The sequence below is a fragment of the Rhinatrema bivittatum genome, chromosome 12, assembly GCF_901001135.1.
Source record: "Rhinatrema bivittatum chromosome 12, aRhiBiv1.1, whole genome shotgun sequence".
Taxonomy (NCBI): Eukaryota; Metazoa; Chordata; class Amphibia; order Gymnophiona; family Rhinatrematidae; genus Rhinatrema; species Rhinatrema bivittatum.
In genome coordinates, this window is record NC_042626.1 from 39,387,983 (window position 1) to 39,406,680 (window position 18,698).

The 18,698-nt window shown below is 42.6% G+C and overlaps 1 protein-coding gene across 7 annotated transcripts in view; it reads right to left on the minus strand.

The window, feature by feature from the left end:
• Window positions 1-18,698, minus strand: part of APLP2 (amyloid beta precursor like protein 2) — a 171,398-nt gene that overhangs the window by 144,497 nt on the left and 8,203 nt on the right. The gene's annotated exons all lie outside the window — the stretch shown is intronic.

Below are 18,698 nucleotides of genomic sequence, written 5' to 3' on the forward strand. Positions count from 1 at the left end.
TTGCTTCTGCAAACTGAAAAGTCTTGACAATCGAAAGTACACTTCTTTGCAGAATTTTACACAAACCTACTAGTTTAGCTAGAACTTCATTAAGTACTACAATTACAACATGGTATTCTGGACTTTGTAAGTTTAAGGCAATATCTATGAACAGGATCATTGTCTTCAACAACCTGTCAGCAGTATTACACTAATACATCATAGTTCTTAAAGCATTTACTGCAAAAATGTCTGGACAGCCTTCTGATTTCATTTAGTGGTCTAAATGCAATCACATCTTCCTCCACAGCTTTGGCAAATTCTTCACATTTTGCCCTCTTAACAGATCTGCAGGAAATTGTGCAACTAGCTCTTAAAGTCTCTCTCTCCTTTATCAAGGGTGTATCTTGCCAAGCATCATCTATACCCAGATCCTCACAATATGCCACACAATGTTGCTCTAAGTGTGGCATAGACTGGTGCAAAAGATCAGCTACACCTGATGCTCCATCCAAGGTAAACATTACCATCTGGTTCAAATTTAATTCGTTTTGCATATAAAATTGTTGAACAGCCCAAAAACAAACTGTCACAAGCTGTTAATTTAATGATGCCAGCAAACAGCTTTTATGAATGAATTTGCTTTCATTCCTAAATTTAATGTATAAAAATTAACATTTTTGAAACAGTCATTTGATTCATCAGCTATCAAGGTGTGGTAAGCTGATTTTCTAATTTAATTTAACACATCAGTTCTGATCATTGAATTTATACACTGGATGATCTCAAAGGCTTAATTATTACTTCTCCAACTTTCTGGTGTTTTAACGTTTGGCCACATGATCATGAATATCCTGGACCAATAACGTTGAATTTATTTTAACAGCAAACAAAACAGTTTATTAAAACCTTTACTTCTTCGGGCGTTGCCTGTTTTTCGCAGTGCGAGTTCTTTTCTGTTTTCACATTCTTGTTTAGATTGTTATTTTTTTTCAACAATCCTCTATATTGATTTTTAAGCTTTGTGACTGAATTGATATGAGATTTCTGGTACAAATGTTTTGAGATGATCCACTTTCTAGTCAGTCCATGTTTTTCCTGAGGTCCATTCATTATTATTTATTTATATTCCACTTTTCGCACTTCAAAGTGGATTACATGCAGGTACTGTAGGGTATTTCCCTATCCCCAGAGGGCTTACAATCTAAGTTGAGTTTTTATTAGATCCAGCTTTAAAGCAAGTTTTGCAGATGATACCATCTGTCTCCAACTAAACATTTCTCCCAGAAGCACCTGTCTGGCACCATGTGGTAAGTCTGTTTCAACAGAGCATGCAGACACTCCATCTTAAATTCCAAACACTGCTTTTTAGATATGTTATTGAACTCTTCAGCTTGATGCTTAGACATGGCTAGAAATTAGAAACATTTCAATATTTGGAAGAGTAAATAGTTCCCTATTAACCTGTTCCAAAATTGATTTATAAATCTTATTTTTGTCACCCTTTTTGGGTACCAAAATAATTTTCTGTAGAAAAAAGCAGCACTAAAGAGGAAAAAAAAAAATCCACCTCACCCATCTCTCTCGACCTAGGTTAGCTGGTGCTCCAGCTTCACACAAACACCCGCTTGAATATTCACAAAACCACCCAGACTGAAATTTTCACCTCCAGCAGCTCTCTCGTGATGATTTGACCTAGGATAGCCACCGCTGTGCTCCTCACAAATGCCAGAGGTACATTCAGAGAGTCACAGCACAGCGTTCCTCAGCCAACCAATCAAGATGAACTGACCCACTGCGATCTTGTTCCTGGCTTTCACCATGTGCCATGTCATCGTCATTCTGTTCCTGCCACAAGCACTAACACTGGGGCTGTGTCCGTCCGTCCCTCATGGACATCTCTGCTAGCCCACCTTCCTACTCAGTATTTTTTTTGTGAGCAACCAAATAAAAACTTGGGAGCAATGCTCAGCAAATGTACGAGTGATCGCTCAGGCGCAGGCAGGGGGCATACTTTTATTCATAACTTTTGCATATTCGAGTCAATCTTGGGAGTTATCCCATTTTGTCATCACCATATTCTTTAAGGCATTGTGCAACAGAAATGCCCTCAGAGGCAGCATTATTCCTTGAAAGATGGGGGTCTCCTTTAAGCATATCCTGATTAGAGTCTGCTATCCTTAGAATGGATAAAACGTTTAAAATAAAGGCTGAAAGCTCTTCTTGCCTGAGCAATCGGATTGCTGTAGATTCTTCATTAGAGAAGCAATCCCCCCTTCCTCTTGGGAATCTGCTGGGGTATCGTGCTCAAAGTCATCCTCTGACCAGGAGGTATCTTTTGGTTCTATAGCAGATGAAGAGAACAGGTTCAGGAACTTCCCTCACTTGCTTGAATACAGGCCCTTTTGCGTTATATGCTTGCACCTGTTCCTGCTCTTTGCAGGGCACAAAATGCTTGGTGCATTAATACCACAAACTCTGGAGAAAACAATCCCTACCAGGCCCCAGCTTGTCGCAAGTACTAAGGGGGTTTGGCCCTCCCCCACTGGGAGATTTGGGACTTGGGCTTATACCTGCACCACTACCTCAGAGAGGGACTCAGAGGCTGCACCTGCTGGGAACAGAGAGCTTCCTTTTGCTGACACCAGGTGAGGCAGTTCAAGTTTATGAATCTCCAATTAATTGCTCCGACCTAGATCCACTTCCTCCTACAAGCCTATCTCAGGGCTGCCCTCACAAACAGGGAAGAAGGACCATGCCACGCTGGGGATCTTAGTCCCGCAGCCTAAGCACTTCTACCTCAATGTATAGCTTTGGTTGGGCTGCTGGATGCCACAGTGCTGCTTTGCTTTTCCCCATGGCAGCACTTGTCTGCAGCTCCCACTGCTTGCTTGCACTCACTCACAGTACTAATGCCACTGCCTAGAGGACTCATGGCCTTCTCGATCCCAGGGAGGGAAGAACAAATAAATAAATAAAAGGCTGCTGACCCGGCTCTGGATTCCTCTCAGCCTGCCATAAATCCAAAGGCCTCAAAAACTCCTTTTTCCAACTCTGTTGCACCAGAAAGCTGAGCGGCATGAGCAAGACGCTTTGCAAACCCTTACCCACAAGTAGCACCCCCCCCCCCGAGTCCACCCAAGAAACTAGGGAAGTCCTCAGTCCATTAGAGATATTAGTCTAATTTCTGTTGGGGCTGAGCCTAAGAAAAAATGGGAAGAAGGCTTCTACTCAGAAGATCAGTCCTGAGAAATTGTGTCCCAGGAGCACAGAGATGCCACCAGGCCGATGCCACATCGCGGTTCTGGGAGGTGTAGACTACCAATCATATGGACTACAGTTGCAGAAGATAGATTACTTACTAGCAACTGCCGGGAGCCTGTGGTGTGAGGATACGAAAGAGGTGTGTCCTCTCTCCATCAATGGCGAGGAGAAAGCCCAGGTGAAAGGACTGGTGTGGCAGGAAAAAAAAAAAGCCAAGTTCAGAGAGTTACAAATTACAAACATAGTGCAATGGGATGTGTTCATATACTCTATGTAATGTATTCATTTATGGACATCACAACCAAATAGTGATGCAAATATGGTTTAACAAAGTAACTATTCAACTGTTACAATGATATAGGTTAACCCTTTGTTTAGGAGGTTCACAACTGCTCCTGTTGCCACCAGTCCAGGCAAGACACTGCCGTTCCTAACACAAGCCTGGACAAAGGAAAAAAAAAAAAACAACACCAGAGGCCGAAGTAACAGCTACTTCTATTGTCATGTATTCACCCTCACTTGGAAAGAAGGTAGTAGTCCCCATTCAGAACTAGAGATGCAATCATTCTATCTTGAATGGTGACTGGTCCTTTCCAAGTGAATGAATATAGAATAGCTGTGGTCACTCCTTTACACTGAGCCTGGATTACAAACTACAAAATACATAATTGATAGGGATAATTCTTTGTTAACACGTTTTAACATTTTATATCCCTATATCCAACAAGGGCCAAACAAATCCCGATGGAGAACTCCAATATAAAACCATACAAGGATGCATCTGGGGGCTTAGAGGAATTGGAGACCAGTTTAGAAATTTCCCCAAAATTGTCAAAAAGTAAACCAGCTGCTACACTGAATATTCCCATTTTAGTCATATTTTTGAAATATTGGACATTATATTGTTGAGTTTAGACAATTTTTTACATAATTGTAGTGATTTTTACAGATGTCAAGACTAGAGAACGACTGCACTCAGGACAGTTTTATTCTTGGATATTTCAGTCCCATACAATAGTTATCCACAACACTACCTTTTACTATTCTGGGAATTATCCCCATTCATTCTTCATGCCTGGTCATCCTTGAATAGTGTTCTCCGCCTTGTTTTGTGTGCTTGTCACAGCGGAACAGCCAGGACCATTGATTAATAATGCTGAGATATTAACCATAACATGGTTATCAATGAGTAATGATGTTGAGACTTTGGAGACAACCGCGACATGGCTGACTCAGCTGAGTCACTGTACTAGGATCAAGACGCATTAGTAAAATTTCTGTAAAGTGCACTTAGCTGGTCGCATTTTTTCAATGCACGTCTATTACCCTTTATACTGTAAGGGGTTTAGGGCATTGAAAACCTCACGGCCAAACCCCCTGGAAACTAATAAACTAACACCTGCCCAAGGTCAGGAGTTAGTTTATGAGCAACTCAAAAAAAGTGTACAGAAAAGCAGAAAATACTGCTTTTCTGTAAGTACCCAAAAACTAAGTCTATTCCATGTAACCATTGCTAATGGCAGTGGCTATTCTCTAAGTGAACTTAATAGCAGGTAATGGACTTCTCCTCCAAGAACTTATCCAATCCTTTTTTAAACACAGCTATACTAACTGCACGAACCACATTCTCTGGCAACAAATTCCAGAGTTTAATTGTGCGTTGAGTAAAAAAGAACTTTCTCCGATTAGTTTTAAATGTGCCCCATGCTAACTTCATGGAGTGTCCCCTAGTCCTTCTACTATCCGAAAGAGTAAATAACCGATTCACATCTACCCGTTCTAGACCTCTCATGATTTTAAACACCTCTATCATATCCCCCCTCAGTCGTCTCTTCTCCAAGCTGAAAAGTCCTAACCTCTTTAGTCTTTCCTCATAGGGGAGTTGTTCCATTCCCCTTATCATTTTGGTAGCCCTTCTCTGTACCTTCTCCATCGCAATTATATCTTTTTTGAGATGCGGCGACCAGAATTGTACACAGTATTCAAGGTGCGGTCTCACCATGGAGCGATACAGAGGCATTATGACATTTTCCGTTTATTCATCATTCCTTTTCTAATAATTCCCAACATTCTGTTTGCTTTTTTGACTGCCGCAGCACACTGAACCGACGATTTCAATGTGTTATCCACTATGACGCCTAGATCTTTCTTGGGTTGTAGCACCTAATATGGAACCCAACATCGTGTAATTATAGCATGGGTTATTTTTCCCTATATGCATCACCTTGCACTTATCCACATTAAATTTCATCTGCCATTTGGATGCCCAATTTTCCAGTCTCACAAGGTCTTCCTGCAATTTATCACAATCTGCTTGTGATTTAACTACTCTGCACAATTTTGTGTCATCTGCAAATTTGATTATCTCACTCATCGTATTTCTTTCCAGATCATTTATAAATATATTGAACAGTAAGGGTCCCAATACAGATCCCTGAGGCACTCCACTGTCCACTCCCTTCCACTGAGAAAATTGCCCATTTAATCCTACTCTGTTTTCTGTCTTTTAGCCAGTTTGCAATCCACGAAAGGACATCGCCACCTATCCCATGACTTTTTACTTTTCCTAGAAGCCTCTCATGAGGAACTTTGTCAAACGCCTTCTGAAAATCCAAGTATACTATATCTACCGGTTCACCTTTATCCACATGTTTATTAACTCCTTCAAAAAAGTGAAGCAGATTTGTGAGGCAAGACTTGCCCTGGGTAAAGCCATGCTGACTTTGTTCCATTAAACCATGTCTTTCTATATGTTCTGTGATTTTGATGTTTAGAACACTTTCCACTATTTTTCCTGGCACTGAAGTCAGGCTAACCGGTCTGTAGTTTCCCGGATCGCCCCTGGAGCCCTTTTTAAATATTGGGGTTACATTTGCTATCCTCCAGTCTTCAGGTACAATGGATGATTTTAATGATAAGTTACAAATTTTTACTAATAGGTCTGAAATTTCATTTTTTAGTTCCTTCAGAACTCTGGGGTGTATACCATCCGGTCCAGGTGATTTACTACTCTTCAGTTTGTCAATCAGGCCTACCACATCTTCTAGGTTCACCGTGATTTGATTCAGTCCATCTGAATCATTACCCATGAAAACCTTCTCCATTACGGGTACCTCCCCAACATCCTCTTCAGTAAACACCGAAGCAAAGAAATCATTTAATCTTTCCGCGATGGCCTTATCTTCTCTAAGTGCCCCTTTAACCCCTCGATCATCTAACGGTCCAACTGACTCCCTCACAGGCTTTCTGCTTCGGATATATTTAAAAAAGTTTTTACTGTGAGTTTTTGCCTCTACAGCCAACTTCTTTTCAAATTCTCTCTTAGCCTGTCTTATCAATGTTTTACATTTAACTTGCCAATGTTTATGCTTTATCCTATTTTCTTCTGTTGGATCCTTCTTCCAATTTTTGAATGAAGATCTTTTGGCTAAAATAGCTTCTTTCACCTTCTGTACACCCTCCAACTTAATATCCTAGCATTAAGTCAGAGAAATCAAAAATGTTATGAGTGTGTTTTCCAAACCCACTGACAGAGCCAAGTATTAGGGGCACGTAATTGTCCCTAGCGCCTCTTTTAGCATGACCCCCTCATTTAAATACAGGATTGGTTGCCCAGGAGAGGTGGCTGGGCACGCATTTGCTGAGCAGGCACTCAATATGGAGCACCTGTTCTCACAGGTTTCTTACTGAATCAGCCTGATTAAGAGCTGATAAGGAAGTAGCAGGATTTTTCAAGTGAGCCCAGGCTTTTTGGGAGGAAGTCAATCAGAAAGGGAGAGAGAAAAAAGTGCAGACTGGCTCAAGGATCCCTGAAGGGTTTTGCTTTCCTATGCATATCGTGCTTGGGTGAGCAACTGAAGATAAGCAGACAATTTACTCCTGGAGGAATTCTGCACTGCACAGAAGTGCAAGTGGAACCCATCCCTCTTGCAGTGAAGATGTGACAGGCCTGGCACGCTGCAAGTGGAACCCATCCCACTGGTAGCCGAAGATGAGGGGCCTAATAGGAGAAAGTGACTGTGTAAATATGAGGAGAGATTGGGAGCCAGTGTTAGAGATCCTGTGTGAGAAGGGTGTGTGTGAGCAGGACAGAGGGAGCAGAATATGAGTGAGATTAAATTCGGGGGGGGGGGGGCAATACAATACAGTGTGCTCAGCCACGCGCACTGTATAACCCGCACTCCGACATGGGTTAAATAGGCGCTAATCCATCCCCTAAGGCAATAGGGGGATTGGCGCTTCTTTAACCCGGACACGAAGTGAATGTAATAGCGCTCATCATATGCAAATGCCTGTGAATGAGCCTATTACTCATTCACTCTGCATGCAAAAAGATAAATGTGCATCTCAAACGCACATTTAAATTGCTCAGCTATTAACGCCTGCCTGGAGCAGGCGTTAATAGCTGAGCGCAGGTAAAAAGTACAGAAAAGCAGGAAATACTGCACTTTTTTTTTTTAAAGTAAAAAACAAAATAAAACTCGGCAGACCGCCGAATTATGAAGACAGACGCCGGTAAACCGGCAGTAATGAAAGTGGCCACCGATGGAAACGGACGCCGAGTTTATCACTGGCAGACAGGCCGGTTATGAAAACTGAGGCCGAGTTTACCGGCGTCAGTCTTCATAACCAGCAGCCGCGGCGGGTCGCATTAGCAAGGAGGCAGTAGCGCCTCCTTCCTAGCTTGACCCCCTAATTTACATATTGCATGGTGCCCCCCTTGCGTGCGTTAAGAAAGCGGATGCTGAAGAGTCAGCGCCCGCTTTCTTCGAACATTATTGCATCGGCCCCTGGGAGTGAAATGGGCTGAGCCTAGAGAGGAGGGCAATGTGAAATAGGTCTGGCCAGACCAGCAGGGAGAGAGGCTGGAAGCAACTTACATTTGTGTACTTTCTAGGGAAATTCTGCTCAAAATACAAAATATTAAAAAAAAACTGATTCTTTGAGTAATAACTTTTCTGTATTACATTTTAAATTACTCACACCACCCTTTCCCTCCCTATCACTACCTTCCTCCCACACATCCCTTTCTCTCCCCTCCCCCCTCTACACTCCCTGCTCTCCTTACCATAATTTATCCTCATCAACAAGCCATTTATGTACATATGTTATATACTATAGTCTAATGTTCCATGTACTCCTGTTAGTTCTGTTACAACTTGTTATATTTATTACCATGTTATAATGTAAAATATTCTTATATCTATTTAATACCATGTTATAATGTAAAATAGGGCTGTTATCACCCTATTCCTTTAGTTATCTGGAAACCGATGTGATATCTCGATCGAATGTCGGTATACAAAATAAATAAATAAATAAATGTATATTGTGGCATTTTGACCAATATAAGAGATGCAGAATTTTAAAATTTTTGTGCACAGACTTCCCCCTGGAGTAACAGTTTAAGACAAACTGCAAAATGAATTGAGGGTCTTTATTTTAAAAAAAATGTTAGTCTGCACAATTCACCATCATAAAACATTCATATTCCCTTAAAATTTAGAACACATTTTACATAATAAAAAGTCATTAAGATAAAATGCTTTCAACTTTTCTCTCAATATCTTTACATCCTGTGCTACTCACAATTTTCTCTGTTGTTGTTGCCTGTGTGTTGAAAGCTGATGCTGAATCACTGCATTTCAGGACAGAAAAGCTGACCTAAAAGCTCCTGGAGGAAGCTCAGAACCAGTAGACTTTGGGAGCATAAGTACTTTTCTCAGACAAAAGAGCTCTGGCTGATTTCAGAGCTCGCAATTCCCTTAAACATAGTAATTCATCTGTATCTCCTGTAAACCTGACATTACAAGTAAATCAAGGATTTATACTGTTTCAATGTTAACACCTGAATTTCTGGTCCCACCACCCTACCAGAAGGCAGAAGGGCAGTAGAGTATGTCTCACTGGTGGCTGCAGGTGAAGAGATGGGGGCCAATACCTGGGCAAACACAGCACGAATCTGCTGGAATTTGATGGAAAATACCTCTAATCCAGGCATTTTCCATCAAACAAGATTAGTCGGAGACTGTGATCTACTTAGACAGAGAAAATCCAACAAAACAAGCGTATGTGACAGGATATTGAAAGAAAAAAAAAGAAATCCTGCATCCTTGTTTCTGAGCTTATGCTAAGCATGGACAGGGGCTGAATAATTGAAGACTGAACTCAAATTAGTCAGGAAGCCTTGCAGCACTCAGCCTACCTGGAAGAAAGTAGAAGCACACTGTTGTGTGTTAAAAACTGTCTGCCTTTAAAGCCGAACAGACCACTAAAGGGTTAACGAGCAGCAAATGCTGGCTATGAGGTAAGAGAACAGAACTGGAAGCCACCCAAACCTTTGGCATCAATGGGGGACTGAGGAGCCTGCTGAGCCAACCAGGAGCAAAGAAAGAAAGAAAAAAAAAGAGAGAGAGAGACAGGCTTGGGTTTTGACTCTGCCAGGGAAGATTCAAAAAGAAGAATGAGGGGGGAGCAGAGATCTCTGTCCCGGTTTCTTTTATCATCTGTCTTGAAGGAAGGGACAGTTCACTCTGCTTCTAAGGATCCAGAGAACGTGTGCGCAGCTTGAGGCTGCCCCAGCACGGATTGAGCACTGGTGTCTGAGACCTTGAAGACTGCCATCTTGGGATTTTGGGATAAGTGAATGAAAAGTCAGAAGGAAATAATGTTGTTTCTCCCCCCTCAAAGCAGGAAGCACATTTCACAAAAAAAAAAAACCCCTAACTGCTGCCGCCTTCACAGTTGGCGACCTGGCAGCTCAGAGACAGTTTTGTTGACTAGGAGGGGATCCTAAGGAGGAAAACAGTGAAGGACTGCGGGAAAACTAAAAAGCAGCCCCATAGGTCCACTGCATCTATCCTTTGATATTTTTCAGCATACGGATAAACCCACTACCCTATTGATTTTTATTTTTTTTGGCTTGTACACAAGAGTACAGCTTAAGTTCTGCAATTTTAAGTTTTAACTGTTAAGGTTTGCTCAAATATTTTTTTTTCCCAGTTAACTGCTGAAGTTAATGCAGAGTGAAAATCATTTGTGTGTTGTGACAGTGGTTTTCTAATCAATACCCACTTTCATTTTATTTTTCTCCTGTTCTTTTCCCTGACAACCCTCAATTTCCTAATCATTTGCCAGTAACCCTCAAACTGTCCCTTTGTGTCACTGTGCTCTGGTCCCCAAGTGGGAAGGGTGGGAGGAAATCAGTGACGCTGTTGTGACCTTCCCCAGCATTTTACCTGTGAAACAAACTGGGCTTCCTGTGGTGACTTTTCCTCCCTTGGCTCAAGTGAAATTAAATACCCTCAAGGGAGGTTACATGTATGTTATCTGTTAATGAAAAATGGACAAGCTGTAGTCTAAAAACACTGAGCACATTGGCTTATAGGGTCAAGAGAGAAAAAATTGGGGTGTTTTTTTTATATACAAGGTTGTGTTACATCTAAGACCAGCTGGATCCTTTCATCCAATTCTTTATATGAAGTAACCTTAAACTGAGGTTTTGGTACACAGATTCATAATCATATATATACACACATGCAAAAGCAAGGCAAATATCAAAGTCCAAAAAGCCACTTTACATGAAGAGAAAAAGCTACCTAATAGGGCAAACTTACAGGTACTTCAGCTTATACAAACCTCGAAGGCTCGACTCATCACTGGAACCCCAGTTTGCAACCACATTTCTCCAGTCCTGGCTAGTTTGCACTGGCTGGCCCTCAGCTGGCATATAAAGTTCAAAACGCTGATGTGAGTCTTCGAGGTCCTTCGTGAACATGCCCTTCCTTGTTTGGCTTTAGCAATACAGAAACATCAACCCATATGCTGTCTTTGTTCTGCCTCAACATTTACTTGAAATCCCACCTCAGTCAGGTATGACAGTCTAGGAATCCTATTCTCCACACCACAGGCCCTACCTTATGGAATAATCTCCCTGAGGAGCTCAGAATCAACTGATTTGCTCTGCTTCAGAAAACTTCTTAAATCCTAATTTTTTTCATCTCTGCTTTTGCTGATTATCTTAGATGATGGCCAGGACTCCTTCCTACTAGGTTGCTGTCCACGAAGTTATTAAACTAAATGAAGTTGTCTTTTGCTGTCAGTGGAATTGTTGAATATGTATGTTTTGTTCTAATCCACTGAGATTGGAAGATCAGCAGAATATACATTTTCGAAATAACTAAATCACTGTCAGTCTTTCAGTTGTCCAGACGACCATGTGCAGCCTTGCAGATATCCTCCAGAGAAACGTCTTTATAACGATGGAAGCATTAGCTTTCACTTGATGGGCTTTAATGGGATTAGTAATGTCAAGTCCTGCTGCAGCATAACTATGCAGGAAAGAAGCTGATTGGACGATATAGATTGATATCAAGAATAGGATACAGAGAAATCACACAGACACGAGTTTTGAGTTTCACAAATATGGGCTGTGTCAAAATGAAGATGCACTTTGAGTAAGAACTAGAAGTCAGAGAGAAGAATCGGTAAGGTAGAAGAGTGGGTCAAATTAAAAGGAAGCATTATAAAGCCAACAAATTTTAAACAAATAGACAAAACGTAAGAGGAAAAAGAAACCCATCTGATTCTGAAATGAGGTAGCTGAAAAAAAAAAAAAAAGGCAAAACTAATAGCATTCAAGAAGTATAAAGGACCCCAAAAAGAGAAAACAGGGAAAAATAACTTGAAACTGATGGGGAAAGGAAAAAATAAAATCAGGAACAGGTCAAGCAGAAGAAAGGATTGCCAAAGAGGTAAAGCCAGGTGACAAAATACTTTTCCGATATCAGAGAAAGAAGGAAGGCAGGCCCAAAGTGGTATAGAGAAATTGAAAGGAGCAGTATGCGGAGACAAAGAAATGGCAGAAATATTAACAAAATACTTCCGTTTGGTATTCACTAAAGACGACCCTGGAGGAGGACAGTTGCTGGCTGACAAGACTGAAGGTGGAATAGACGAGAATATATGGGAAAAGCTAGGTAAACCGAAAGATGACAAGGCCATGGGGCCGGATGAGGAACATCCCAGCATACCGAGGGAGCTCAGATGAAAGACCTGTTCACTAGATCCCTGGAAGCAGGAGAGGTGCCGCGAGATTGGAGAAGCGACTCCTGTGTTTCCTTTCAGGCCTGGTTGAGCAGGGGAGGCGTTGGGCAGGTCCCCCTCTAAGATTAGATTAGTGGGTGTGGGCTCCCGCCCCACTCAGGTTTAATTCTCGTACCTCTTGACTGACTGGGCTAGGCAGCAGTAATTAAGCTGTGGTGTTTTTTTTGTTGTTTTTTTTTTAACCAAAAAAAAAAAGCCAGTTTTCTTCTAGGGCAGAGAACTTACAGAACCATTAGCAAAGGGAAGGCCCTTCTCCTTTTGGAAGACCCTCACTATCAGGGTGAGATCCGCAGCCATCGGAACTTGGCGCATTTTTCTGAAGTCAAACAGCTCCAGCTCCCTGCCCCCGAGTTTTGTTTGGCTGGGGCTGCTGCTGTTGTGGAGACACCCTGCACTTAGTGGGGGGGATCTCTGCAGGATGACGACTGCTTTTGGTGGCAGGCTCTGTGGCTATTCAAAGAGAACTGGAATTTTACATTTTGTTCCTTGTACAGGAAAGTGCGATCCGCACAGACACTGCCAGCTACTAGCTTGAGGCATCCCTTGCTGTCTCATATTCACTTCTTATACTGTTACTGATTAGGTAACATTAGGAAGAAAAAGTGCCTAAGCACTTTTTCTTCTGCTGCCTAAGCTATTTAATATGTATATTAGTTTCATTAAATCTATGGTAACCCTCCGCTACCCTCCCCCCCCCCCCCCCCCACCTTCCAACCCCCCTTCCAATCCCTCATTCCTACCCCCTCCCTCGGAATACCTTGTTACCCCTAAAAGCCAACTCTTACCGGTTCTTAGCAGTTTTGACACGTTACTCCCCATGCTTAAGCTGTATCCAAGTTTTTCTCTCCCCCTGTTCTATGTAAGACAACTTTGTCACTGTTTTTTATGGTTGCAATGTAAACCGGAGTGATAATTAACTCTGTTATTTGAACTTCGGTATAGAAAAGTTATAAATAAATAAATAAATAGGTAACCATGGGCAGAGAAGCTTTTATGTATACATGTGCACAGCAGTGCGAACCCAGCAAGACCGTGCATTTAGCACAGAGCTCGTGTTCAGAGGGTTTTATGTTACAGGCATTATGTAGGCCTGCAGTTTAAGTCATGCACGGAGAAACGGTTAGTCTCGTATTCCTGGTGTACTCAGGGGAACGTGCCCAGACCCCAAGTAAAACGTAACACGCTCTCATCCTCAGACACCTGGAGCCCAGGCCCTTCCCAGACAGTCTTCTAGGAAGTCTCTTCCACCAAATTTCCTTACTAATTGCAAGGGCGCTGAAAACTGGGAATAAGGAGAGTTTGACTGTGAAGGGGGCCAATGGCGCCAGAGCCTCCCTGTGCAGTGCACCTTCCCCCTTTTGTGCCTGTGAGGATCTGCCAAAGCAGGGAGCAGTAACTCCTTACTTGGTCCTTACTATATCCCACTCGACCCAGCAGTACTTCTGCAACCACTTGCTGTGAGAGGATAAATAAGTGAATCTCAGACCTATACAAACCTGCACAGCTTTATTTGAAGTAAACCGCAACCTATATTAATGCAGCACTTGCCACTAAAGAGATGTTTCTATTATTTTCTGGAATTTAATATTGATATTCATCTTTCACCCCTCATCAGGCCACACCGTGCACAAATGTTCGAAGAACAGGACAGCCGCACTGTGCTGTCCCTACCATTTGTTTTACAAAATACCAGCTCAAGTCCTTTATTCTTGTTTACACTGGGTACCCACCACCAGCCCAGGTGCTTTCTAATGACATTTAAGGGCCCACATTTTACTCCAGTCTTTTGGCCCGGGAGCTACCTCCACAGCAGGAACCAACATCTACGATTCTATATTTGCTTAACTTGCTGACAAGCTCTAAAGTGAAGACATCCCAACCTATGTCTGAGAGATAGCAACCCAATGCAAAGGTTGGGGCTATTTCTGTATGTTGTATTTGCTCTCCTCCCAGCACCCTCACATATTTGGTTACGCCTTTATTCACTTTCTTCCCAGCTATTCTCTATCGCCTCTTTTGTTCCTGCTTCTCTCCAGCAAACACTAGGAGTGATCCGAGACCAAACAAACAGTCAAGCCAATCCAACAGTGCGCTCAGTTGAGCGGACCGTTTAAACCATGGCTGACACACGTCCATAACCTCTAATTCTGTAAGGGGATTAGTGCCTCGAAAAACACGCATCCAACCCCCACGAAACTAACAGTGCTCATCATATGCAAATGTGGCTGGGCGTGTTAGGAAAGTGGGTGCTCAGCTTTTCGCACTGATTTTATTGGATTGGCCGGAGTGACCACACTGCACTGATGTTCCACATCATGCCAAAAGTGTGAACATTAACTGATCTTAATTCACATCTCTCTTCCCCTAGCCACTTTACACCCACTTCCTCCCCAGGTAACATAGTAAATGACAGCAGATAAAGGAAAAAAAAACAAGAGGAGGGGGAAAATTCAACCAGTATTGCCCCACAAGAGGTTTATGGTGTAACTGCTGCTCCGTGCAGACTACCCTCATGCCTTCTTGTTTAGGGTTGTAATAGCTACACTCATGCAAAGTTGCCCTCATACCTACTTGCTTTGGGTTGTAACTGCTGCTTTGTGCAGGTTATCCCAGTGCCAAAATAGTACACCAAAATCATCTGTATTCTGTTTCTCATTCCTCTCTCCAGCCACTACAGCAGTACCCCTGATGCTTCACCACCAGCTCTTGTTGCTGCTCTTTTTCTGGCCCAGAATATAAAAAGGGAGCGACTTACAATTCACACCCTTTTTGTAAATGTTTCCATGCTGTTTTTTTCCTGCCATAATAAAAATACATACATGGCAGAAAGACTATATCATCCAACAGCAGCACCTAAGTCAAAAGAATCCATATTCACAATTTATAAATCTTTATTTAGATACAATTTTGGTGGGCCCAGGACAGAGACTGAATGAATATGGTGGGGGGGGGGGGGGGGGGGCACGCAAAAGGAAAAGAAAAAAATAAAGCTAGCCCTGATTAAACCCTTGTAGGTAGATTATGGCAACTAAGTAGAAATGCATGCATTATATACCTGCGTATGCACACACAATGCCCCTCACATCCCTCTGTCAGGCCCAGGTTTAGCACAGGCAACTGCCTAAGGTACCAAATTTTGAAGTCACCCAAAGCAGAGCCTTTTCCCATTTGCATTAGTCCATATGCTGGCACAACTTCAAAGGGGCATTGCCATGGCACAAAAACCTCAAATCCAGCCCTTCTCTTTGTACATATGATTGTGTAGTTAACACCAATAGCTAAACAAATATCTTGTATAAGATGTTTACTACTGTCCACTAGCAGCCAATCTTATGAGGCTTCCTCTCCCATTGAGAAAGGCTACACATATTAAAGTTCACCAAGGAGTGGGTGCTCCCCCACTGCAAATTTGCCCAACTCTAAATCTGTATAACCGTATATTTTAAAACTTTATATTCAGAATGTGTCCCAATTCTTTGACTAACGATTAACCATCAGCACAACTTGATTACCTGTCCACCTTAAGATTGAAAGCAGCTTAATTATGTCCTCAAAGTAGCTAATCAGAATGGATTGAGCTCCTCCAAAAAGCTTTAAAATATCAAAAGCGTCCCTCTGCATTAAGCTTCCCAAGTCGACCGGTTTCCCTGTTGCATGAGAAATGGATCCCACTGTTTTATCATTCTATTCTCATCTTCTCCAGTGTCTCCAACAGTTAGGGGACCCAGAACGTGGCCGCTTGGCTCCAGCTTTATTTCCTCACAAGTAGCCATTAATTGCTTTTTTGTTTGAACCCGTTTTGCTCCTCATTGCTCCGCAGACCTGCTGTTAGAGCCCCACCCACTAAGCCCATAAACCCCATGGCATCATCTTGTTTCCACAGCCCTGTTCAAATTATCTTCATCTATGCCTATTTACACTGCATCCCTTCAGCATGCCCAAATGCAATTTCCAAGCCATTTTAGCAAAAAAGTTAATCATGTACATATATTGACCCATTGCATTACTCTGGTCTCATATCGTATGACAGTCATTTCCAATCTCTTGTGTTAGCTCCTAATGCATATTGGGAACATCCTCAACTTTAAAATCCCTGCACCACACAAAACTGAGAATTGCTTAATCTCAACCTTTTGTTTCCACAGCTGCTGACTTCCTGCCTATCCAATGTTAACAGAAAGGCAACAGTGTTCTCTTACAGGAAACCATCCTTGAATTAAGCTGTTAACTCACTAGAATATTGGTATTATAAATCAATCCTCCCCAGAAAGCTTAGATCTACATGTTTCTTAAATTAGGACTTAAAGGGTAACATCAACATCAAAGCAACCTTCTCAACAAGTTCTGCAAAATGAAACGAACTTATTTTCTTGTACTGTATATGTTCTTGCCATTTAGATTAACTCCTGGAAAGAAACAGTTTGTAGGAAAGCCTAGAAAAAATGTAATTTGATTTGTATTTCACTTTTCAAGCACTTCATCCTAGCTATATAAAGTCTGTATGCAGCATATAATGTTCGTTCTCTCTATAACCTCTCAACCCCAAGCTATAAACCTCACAGTGCTTGGTGTTATCAGATTCTTCCAGAAAGCCCTAGCTGGTGAAATAGCTGCTAGATAGATTCTTTTATAGAAAGGGCCCCATTTACACGCCCTCTCTCTACAATACACTAGGACTATTGCATTAAGATTGGCTTTACTGCTCCTGGCTAGTTGCCCATGTCCATTCCACTTACTACCAATTCCTGTGCATCTTTGCTCATAATTTATATCTGTTTAATGTATCTTGTTTACAAAACTTTGCCATTAATCTGGCTCTCCTGTACTTTCTTTCAAAAGATGATATCTTATTGGTATCCCCCCCCCCCCCCCCCAGACTATGTGCATGTCTGCGCATATTAAGGGTGTGCACGGATTTTAAAAATCATTTTTCTTTTTTTGGTTTGCTCAGAAGGTTTTCACCACAAATTTTTAGTTGGGCAATGTTTGATTTGTTTCATTCATGTGAAAAAAAGGAAGCATTAACCCCCCCCCAAAAAAGGAAAAAAAACCCCAAAAACAGGACCTCCTGTCCCCCGTCCCCCCCCAGCCCCACTTACCTGGGTCCAGTGGGAATCTACAGGCGAGGCCTTGGCCTGGAGGCCAGGTCTCGGCCCCGACCCAGATGCCAGGGGTCCTAGACACCAGGGTCCCAAACGCCAGGACCTGGCCTTCGTCAAATATCCAACAGATTATTTACATTTTTCTGGAGTCTTGGTCGAGGCTCTGGAAATTGGCCCCAGCATCATGATCAGGTGCAAGCCGCAGCCCCTGCTTTGAGCCTCGGCCTATGCCTTAGGCCGAGGCCCCAGCCTCAGGCCTAGGCCTGATGCATTCATTTAAAACAAAAACAAATAAGGTTCATGTCATTCATGGTGTCCCCCAATTTATTTCTGCCCTCCCCCCCCCCCCTTGACCAAATGAAACAAAGTGGCCATATTCGTCACATTTTGTGCATTCGTTTTAAACAAACGCATATCCCTAGCACATACACAAGACACTATACTCAAGTTCTCTGCTCTCGCAGTCCATCTGATCTCTGGGCCAGCAGGGGATACCTCTGCACTGCCACCTAACAGATTATGATCACTGTTGTGTCTGTACTGCACCCTACATCTCTCTGGTACCCACTGTTCTGCCTCTCTCTCTGGACCATTGCCTAGCCATAAGTCTGCGTTTCTCATCTCTTACCATACTGCATCTGTCCACATCTCTGTGCTCTTACGATTCTTTGTCCACATCTATCTGGTCCCTCACCACTTAGTGACCATCAATCTCTCTCAGGTCCCTTGCTACCTCTAATCCCTCTCCAACCTCCAGTCCCTGTCTCTGCTTCCTTTTTATTCCCATCACAGAGACTACCATACCTCTGCCCTGTCTAATTGTGCTACACACAAAGGTCACCTTCTTCCAGCTCTATCAGTGGTTCTCAACAGGTCACTGGCATGTCATGAGGCTGCTCTCTTCAACAGCCTCCTTTATCAGGCCTGACAGGCAGCTACTCTAGTTTCCTTCTCATTTTTCTGGCCCAGATCATAATGAGACATCAATTCCCTACTCTTCTGGGTCTGACGGAACACCAACTTTATTTTCCCATGGTGGGCCTGGAAGTGATGCTGTTTATTCTCTTTTCACCCTCCGGGAATGGGTAGGGAAAGAAGGTTGGAATGCTGGGCAGAGAGTCTAGCAGAGGAAAGAGGGAATAGAGAAGGGTATGTGGTGTACAGGAATGTTGAGCAGAGGTATTTGTGAGGAGATTATTGAACGGGAGTAATTGGGAGACATAAGGGTTAGTGGCAACATGGAGGGAG